The sequence below is a fragment of the Oncorhynchus mykiss genome, chromosome 2, assembly GCF_057628025.1.
Source record: "Oncorhynchus mykiss isolate SJ-2025 chromosome 2, ASM5762802v1, whole genome shotgun sequence".
NCBI classification, from domain to species: Eukaryota; Metazoa; Chordata; class Actinopteri; order Salmoniformes; family Salmonidae; genus Oncorhynchus; species Oncorhynchus mykiss.
In genome coordinates, this window is record NC_143023.1 from 39,641,647 (window position 1) to 39,650,663 (window position 9,017).

A 9,017-nucleotide genomic window follows, 5' to 3' on the forward strand; every position below is an offset into this window, starting at 1 on the left:
ATAATGTTGCTTGAATAGTGGTTAGGCTATTAGCCGGCCAAAATTAGGCTACATGAAAAGTGCAATACTGCTAAAATAACCGTGTGCTAGTGCAGGTTTTCAGTGAATTTATGCAAATCACAAAACTCATCTGCATTTCCTGCGGCTCAGGAAAATTCTGCTACAAAATAAGATCCTACATCTGTACCAAATTTATTAGGCAATAAATGAAACTCTTTAATCATGCAGAGAACATCCATGGTTCTAGCGTAAAGTACTGTATCAAGGTCACTCTTTTTCTCAAAAGCACAAACACTCCAACCACATCTTGTACAATTGATTTTGGAGGACTGAGATATATGTATTTAAACCTGAAGAGGATGAAAGTAAGGGCTATTATTGACTATTGTTGAGGGCTTTACCAGTCAAACCTGGTTTCATCCTGGGTATGCTTTTGGGATACGTTTTTTGGTACAAGGTCATGTTCTTTCTACCCACGTTGAGGTACAAATATTAATGTGTAGTTAAAGTATATTTTGCACATTTTGTGCTTTCGTGGATGGGCTGGTATTTTGTGAGTTGATAAGATATCTGCTCTTTGAATTCTAGTTTATCGACCCAGCAGGTAGATAACAGCTGACTAAACAAGCAATCTGCTCCCTCCCTTGCATGTAACATATGCTAGCTGTATGTGAGGGCTTTTATCTCACCCACCCACTTATGTTTCCACACAGCTTTGACTATTTACTTATGATTAAACAGCATCTGTACTGTCCTGGAGGGCAAACTACCTGCCCTCCAGGACACCTACAGCCCCCGATGTCACAGGAAGGCCAAAAAGATAATCAAGGACAACAACCACCCAAGCCACTGCCTGTTCACCTCTCTATCATCCAGAAGGCGAGGTCAGTACAGGTGCATCAAAGCTGGGACCGAGAGACTGAAAAACAGCTTCTATCTCAAGGCCTTCAGACTGACATAGAGTGGCTGCTGCCAACACACAGACTCAAATCTCTGGCCACTTTAAGAAATGTAATAAATTGATTTAATAAAGGTATCACTAGTCACTTTAAATAATGCCACTTTAAAAATGTCTACATATCCTACATTACTCATCTCATATGTATATACACTGTATTCTATACCATCTACTGCATCTTGCCTATGCCACACGGCCATCGCTCATGCATATACACTGCTCAAAAAACTAAAGGGAACACTAAAATAACACATCCTAGATCTGAATGAATGAAATATTCTTATTAAATACCTTTTTCTTGACATAGCTGAATGTGCTGACAACAAAATCACACAAAAATTATCAATGGAAATCAAATTTATCAACACATGGAGGTCTGGATTTGGAGTCACACTCAAAATTAAAGTGGAAAACCACACTACAGGCTGATCCAACTTTGATGTAATGTCCTTAAAACTAGTGAAAATGAGGCTCAGTAGTGTGTGTGGCCTCCACGTGCCTGTATGACCACCCTACAACGCCTGGGCATGCTCCTGATGAGGTGGCGGATGGTCTCCTGAGGGATCTCCTCCCAGACCTGGACTAAAGCATCCGCCAACTCCTGGACAGTCTGTGGTGCAACGTGGCGTTGGTGGATGGAGCGAGACATGATGTCCCAGATGTGCTCAATTGGATTCAGATCTGGGGAACGGGCTGGCCAGTCCATAGCATCAATGCCTTCCTCTTGCAGGAACTGCTGACACACTCCAGCCACATGAGGTCTAGCATTGTCTTGCATTAGGAGGAACCCAGGGCCAACCGCACCAGCATATGGTCTCACAAGGGGTCTGAGGATCTCATCTCGGTACCTAATGGCAGTCAGGCTACCTCTAGCGAGCACATGGAGGGCTGTGCGGCCCCCCAAAGAAATGCCACCCCACACCATGACTGACCCACCGCCAAACTGGTCATGCTGTAGGATGTTGCAGGCAGCAGAATGTTCTCCACAGCGTCTCCAGACTGTCACGTCTGTCACATGTGCTCAGTGTGAACCTGCTTTCATCTGTGAAGAGCACAGGGCGCCAGTGGCGAATTTGCCAATCTTGGTGTTCTCTGGCAAATGAAAAACGTTCTGCACGGTGTTGGGCTGTAAGCACAACCCCCAACCCTCATACCACCCTCATGGAGTCTGTTTCTGACCGTTTGAGCAGACACATGCACATTTGTGGCCTGCTGGAGGTCATTTTGCAGGGCTCTGGCAGTGCTCCTCCTGCTCCTCCTTGCACAAAGTCGGAGGTAGCGGTCCTGCTGCTGGGTTGTTGCCCTCCTACGGCCTCCTCCACGTCTCCTGATGTACTGGCCTGTCCCCTGGTAGCGCCTCCATGCCCTGGACACTACGCTGACAGACACAGCAAACCTTTTTGCCACAGCTCGCATTGATGTGCCATCCTGGATGAGCTGTACTACCTGAGCCACTTGTGTGGGTTGTAGACTCCGTCTCATGCTACCACTAGAGTGAAAGCACCGCCAGCATTCAAAGTGACCAAAACATCAGCCAGGTAGCACAGGAACTGAGAAGTGGTCTGTGGTCCCCACCTGCAGAACCACTCCTTTATTGGGGGGTGTCTTGCTAATTGCCTATAATTTCCACCTGTTGTCTATTCCATTTGCACAACAGCATGTGAAATGTATTGTCAATCCGTGTTGCTTCCTAAGTGGACAGTTTGACTTCACAGAAGTGTGATTGACTTGGAGTTACATTGTGTTGTTTAAGTGTTCCTTTTATTTTTTTGAGCACTGTATTTATATGTACATATTCTTATTCATCCCTTTACATTTCTGTGTATAAGGTAGTTGTTGTGAATTTCTTAGATTACTTGTTAGATATTACTACACGGTCTTAGCTAGAAGCACAAGCATTTCGCTAGCCTCGCATTAACATCTGCTAACCATCTGTATGTGACCAATACAATTTGATTTGAACACGGCACTGTTTGGTTGAAGACTGCTGCCACTGTTTTGCCAGCACAATTATGACTCATATTTGACTATGCACCGGGTAGGGGAGCGTTTGTACACACCATGTTATGAGACTGTAAACATTTTAGAGATGCTGCCCTCCAAAGCTAATTAATATGAATAACATCATTAATCTGTCTCCTGTGGAATAAAATATATTAGCTAAGGGATACTCTGAACAGGCAATAAATATACTTACCGATGAGAGCTTTCTCCTAAGGATAATGGATAACAAGGATTATCTCTGGAAAGTCTGAAATCTGTTTGGTCAATATTTACAATACTGGCAAAAAAGGGTGAGCTGCAGGGTGTATTTTTGTACAAACTCAGTTTAGACCAGGTTTGGGCAATAGTAATGAATAAAAGTGTATGTTTTTGGTGTATAAAAAGTAATGAGCAGTAGGGTGGAAGTATTATCAGACACTGCATTCCAACTAAGAATATTTGGAGTCAAATGAGGGCAGGGCTGTTTTGTTTTGTTTTGTGTCCTGTTACAAAAAAAACAGTGAATCGCATAAGCCACACACACACACACACAAATCAGAGCATTATAATGGGCAGAGACACAGGTACAAGCCCCACATTAGAGCTGCGATAACAGCACAAGTTACTGTATTTTATCATACAAGTTTGTAATGATGTCAGAGGACCTTCTTGCAAAGGAAGATGGATTTGAAAACGAGGAATCCAGCACAATGAAGACTATGAATTTTGGGGGTGGTGTTGGTGCTCAACTCTCTCTACATCTTCAGAGGTGGAAGAGGCCCTCCAGAGCTATGTGTCTGGGGCTGCTGCGTGTTCTCCTAATGGTTGGGATCATAGGACTGACTGTTCAATAAAATGGACTCCTTGGTCAGTACTATCATGCAGGGAAACACCAACAGGCCAGATTCAACACCCTCACGAATGAGAGAGACCAGTTACAGGAAAGTTGAACAAACTGGACTTGGAGCTCAATGGAAAGAGGACGTTTGGAGAATCCATCTACTATCTCTCTACTGAGAAGAAATCCTGGCAAGAGAGAAGACAGGACTGTCAGAAGAGAGGGTTAGACCTGGTGATCATAACAGCGATGGAACAGGAATTTATATATGGATTCAAAGCATTTCTGAAAGTCTGGATTGGCCTGCATCACATCAAAATAGAGGGAGACTTGGAGTGGGTTGATAGCACATCAGCTACAACTACATATTGGATGAAAAATGAACCCAGTAACTATGACGTTCGGTGATATGGAGTTGAATTTGGATATCCATGTAAGAATATATATACAGTATATTTTTACATTTCAGTCACTTTAATCATTTGTTTCAGTCATTATATTCATTATGCAACATTTGTACAAACTTAGTTGAGATCAGGTTGTGGGCAATGGTAATTAGTAAAATGGACTAAAACCTGTCTTGCATATGTTTAGAAAAACATGGCACATAACACCATAAATATATATACACACTGCATTCAGAAAGTATGCAGACGACTTGACTCTTTCAACGTTTTGTTATGTTACAGTCTTATTCTAAAATTGATTAAATAATTTTTTCCCTCAATCTACACCTAACACCCCATAATGACAAAGCGAAAACAGGTTTTTACAAAAAACAGAAATACCTTACTTACATAAATATTCATACCCATTGGTATGAGACTCGGAATTGATCTCAGGTGAATCCTGTTTCCATTGAACATCCTTGAGATGTTTCTACAACTTCATTGGCCGCATGTGGTCAATTCAATTGATTGGACATGATTTGGAAAGGCACACACCTGTATAAGGTCCCACAGTTGACAGTGCATGTCAGAGTAAAAACCAAGACATGAGGTCAAAGGACTTGTCCATAGAGCTCCGAGACAGGATTGCGTCGAGGCACAGATCTGGGGAAGGGTACCAAAACATGTCTGCAGCATTGAAGGTTCCCAAGAACACAGTGGCCTCCATCATTCTTAAATGGAAGAAGTTTGGAACCACCAAGACTCTTCCTAGAGCTGTCTGCCGAGTCAAACTGAGCAAGCGGGTGAGAAAGGCCTTTTTCAGGGAGGTGACCAAGAACCCGATTGTCACTCTGACAGAGTTCCAGACTTCCTCTGTGGAGATGGGAGTTTCCACCTTTATGGTAGAGTGGCAAAACGGAAGCCACTCCTCAGTAAAAGGCATATGACAGCCCACTTGGAGTTTGCCAAAAGGCACCTAAAGACTCTCAAATCATGAGAAACAAGATTCTCAAGTCTGATGAAATCAACATTGAACTCTTTGGCCTGAATGCCAAACGTCACGTCTGGAGGAAACCTGGCTCCTACGGTAAAGCATGGTGGTGGTAGCATCATGCTGTGACAATGTTTTTCAGCGGCAGGGACTGGGAGATTAAGCACACAGCCAAGACAAACGGCCTTAAGCACACAGCCAAGACAACACAGAGTGGCTTCGGGACAAGTCTCTGATTGTCCTTGGGTGGCCCAGCCAGAGCCCGGACTTGAACCTGATCGAACATCTCTGGAGAGATCTGAAAATAGCTGTGCAGCAATGCTCCCCATGCAACCTGACAGAGCTTGAGAGGATCTGCAGAGAAGAATGGCAGAAACTCCCCAAATACAGGTGTGCCAAGCTTGTAGCGTCATACTCAAGGAGACTCGATGCTGTAATCGCTGCCATAGGTGCTTCAACAAGTACTGAGTAAAGGGTCTGTATACTTAAGCAAATGTGACATTTTAAAACATTTTTTTTTATTTTTAATTGCCACATTTTATAAAAACCTGTTTTTGCTTTGTCATCATGGGGTATTGTGTATAGATTGATGAGAAAAAAAAACAATACATTTGAGAATAAAGCTGTAACGTCACGAAATATGGAAAAAGCCAGGGGGTCTGCATACTTTCCAAAGGCACTGTATATACTGTGTGTGTATATATATATATATGTGTGTGTGTGTGTTAAGTGTGCCTTGAATTCGAAATAAATCACTGACAGTGTCACCAGCAAAGCACCCCCACACCTCCTCCTCCATGCTTCACGGTGGGAAGCACACATGCAGAGATCATCTGTTCACCAACTCTGCATCTCGGCGGTTGGAACCAAAAATCTCACATTTTGATTTATCAGACGAAAGGACAGATTTCCACTGGTTTGTTGTCCATTGCGTGTGTTTCTTGGCCCAAGCAAGTCTCTTCTTATTATTGGTGTCCTTTAGTAGTGGTTTCTTTACAGAAATTTGACCATGAAGGCCTGATTCACGCAGTCTCCTTAACCAGCATGGCTACCACAGCATTCTGCAGCGATACATCATCACATCTGGTTTGCACTTAGTGGGACTATCATTTATTTTTCAAACAGGACAATGACCAAAAACACCTCCAGGCTGTCTAAGGGCTATTTGACCAAGAAGGAGAGTGATGGAGTGCTGCATCAGATGACCTGGCCTCCACAATCACCCGACCTCAACCCAATTGAGATGGTTTGGGATGAGTTGGACCGCAGAGTGAAGGAAAAGCAGCCAACAAGTGCTCAGCATACGTGCTAACTCCTTCAAGACTATTGGAAAAACATTCCTCATGAAGCTGGTTGAGAGAATGCCAATAATGTGCAAAGCTGTCATCAAGGAAAAGGGTGGCTACTTTGAAGAATCTAAAATATATTTTGATTTGTTTAACACTTTAGGTTACTACATGATTCCATATCTGTTATTTCATAATTCTGATGTCTTCACTATTGTTCTACAATGTAAAACATATTCAAATAAATAAAAACCCTTGAATGAGTAGGTGTGTCCAAACGTTTGACTGGTATTGAATATTCAAGTTCCTGCTGTGCATTTGATTATCAGATGTCCATGTAAACAGCATTATTAGTAAACATTTATGTTCTTGCAAAAAAAATCAACTTTTAATTGAACACACAATGTGCTGCAGTCTGTTCACTCTGTTGAATTATTAAATGATAATGCTCGAGAAGCCGGAGTTTGGAGGATATATTGGCACAGGTGTTGTTAGGCCAGAGATAAAGTCGAGGGTTGGCATATATCCTCCAAACACCGGCTTCGAGGGCATTATCACTTTTACCAACATATTAAAATAATTATTGACATATTTTCATTTAAAAATGAGATTGTTTAATTTATTCATACTATTTCATCCTTCCACAAGATATAGTCCCGACACAAATCTAGGGTTGCTAGAGACGCGACCCAGTCATTCAGTGTTTTTGTTCTGTGTCTATTGACGCGACCCAGTCGTTCGTTCTAAATGTTCTATTACTGACTGGCAACGTTCTTATCCCTTGCTTGCTAGCTAGCCAACTACGGCTGATTTACAATCATGTCAAAAAGTGCAGCGAGAATAACATCAAAGTAGTCGCATTTGCATTTGTTTAATCTGTTTTCTATTGACATTTATTTTGATACATCCATGAGGCAATGAGGCGCGATTTTTTTGTATATTATATAGTATATAAATATAAAAATGATGCCAGCTGATTCATGATTTCGACTGGCTGAGAAACTTTGCCTGCCTGTATGTCTCGTCTCGTTCATTACTATGGGACAGCAGAAGATCGAATATTTGAATATTGAAACAATGTTGCAAATGTCGGACAGACAGACATCAACGTCTATACAAATCTCTGCTGTTGAAAATGAAATGTTAGTCTAAAAGAAATGTGAGATAATGTCTAGATGCTTTTTATAGTGGAGATCAAGTTCATAAAGTGCCTGTCTGGGCCGATGAGACAGTGGATTGCGCAGCCAGATGGAACAGAGTAAATAGGTATTATGACGTCATAGATTTAGCCGGTGGCAATTTGTGAAATAGACACCAGCTGGAAAGCGATTTTAACCAATCAGCATTCAGGATTAGACCCACACGTTGTATAACACTGGACAGAAACCTGTCTTGATGTCTTTAGAACTAACCGCAAAACATGGAACAGAACTTTAGAATCTGAAATGTGTGATCCATGAAGGATTCTGCAGAGGGGCTGCCCAGAGTACACAGGAAAATTGTTGTCCCTCTCCTTCAGCGAAGAAAAAAAACATGTACACAGTTGTATGTGCACAGATATAGAAACAACAGATAAATGCATATTATTTCAAATAGATAAGACCGTAGAGTTTCAGGCCTCAAGTCTGATGTCTGAGGTCACAGTGATCGTACAAGATATTTGCTCTGCCAAAACACCCCCGGAGCAAAAAAACTATTACTCCAACAATGCCACATTTCCCAGAAAGACATTTGGGAAACAACGTGTGTCCCCAACCTGATGGTGCACTCAGTCAAACCTACCCTTTGCTCATAACAGTTTGCTTTTTCAGACTTTCCTTTTCCCCTTTCAGAGACCTAAACCAGAAATTAAATTAAATCAAGGCATAACATTGCATAGATATGTTGTGCATATTATGTGGTTCAATTGAACTACATGCATTCAGTTTTTAATTAACACCATAGGTTTCATACTCTGCATCCTGAGTACGTTGGGTTTGTTCCTTCGCGGTAGCAAGTACAGTATCTCTGGTCTTCTCAGAACATTGCAGTCCTCAGGGTTTTTCATTTAGCATGCGTTACAATCAGATGCACTGGAGCAAATCAGATGTTCTATATGCAGGCAGGATGTGGGTGCCTAAGGCCCCCCATTAGCCACCTGCTGCCAGGCAGGAGTATGGACTGATTACTGCTCTGATTCTCTCTCCTTCTAATCATGAGAGAGATATAAAAAATGACTTGTGTCCCAAGGCGCTTTCATCTCTCACAAACAGTCTGTGAACGCAAAATGTTCTGCCTACACCTGAGATGTAGCCATTATTTACTATTTTATACCTAGGGTTACTATACATAACTTTAACCCATTTCATAAAGAGGTTCTTCAAAATTGAAGTATTCCAGGCATTTACATATAAACTCCAGTCATACTTTAACAAAAGCCTTTTCAAAGTCAGCTATGGAAACCAGGCCTGGTTTCCCTGATATTTCATAGCGTTCTATTGTTTCCAGTACTTGTCTTATATTATCTCCAATTTGTATTGGATGAATAATATCTGACAAAACCTTTTACATTCTATGCGCTAAGCATTTAGCT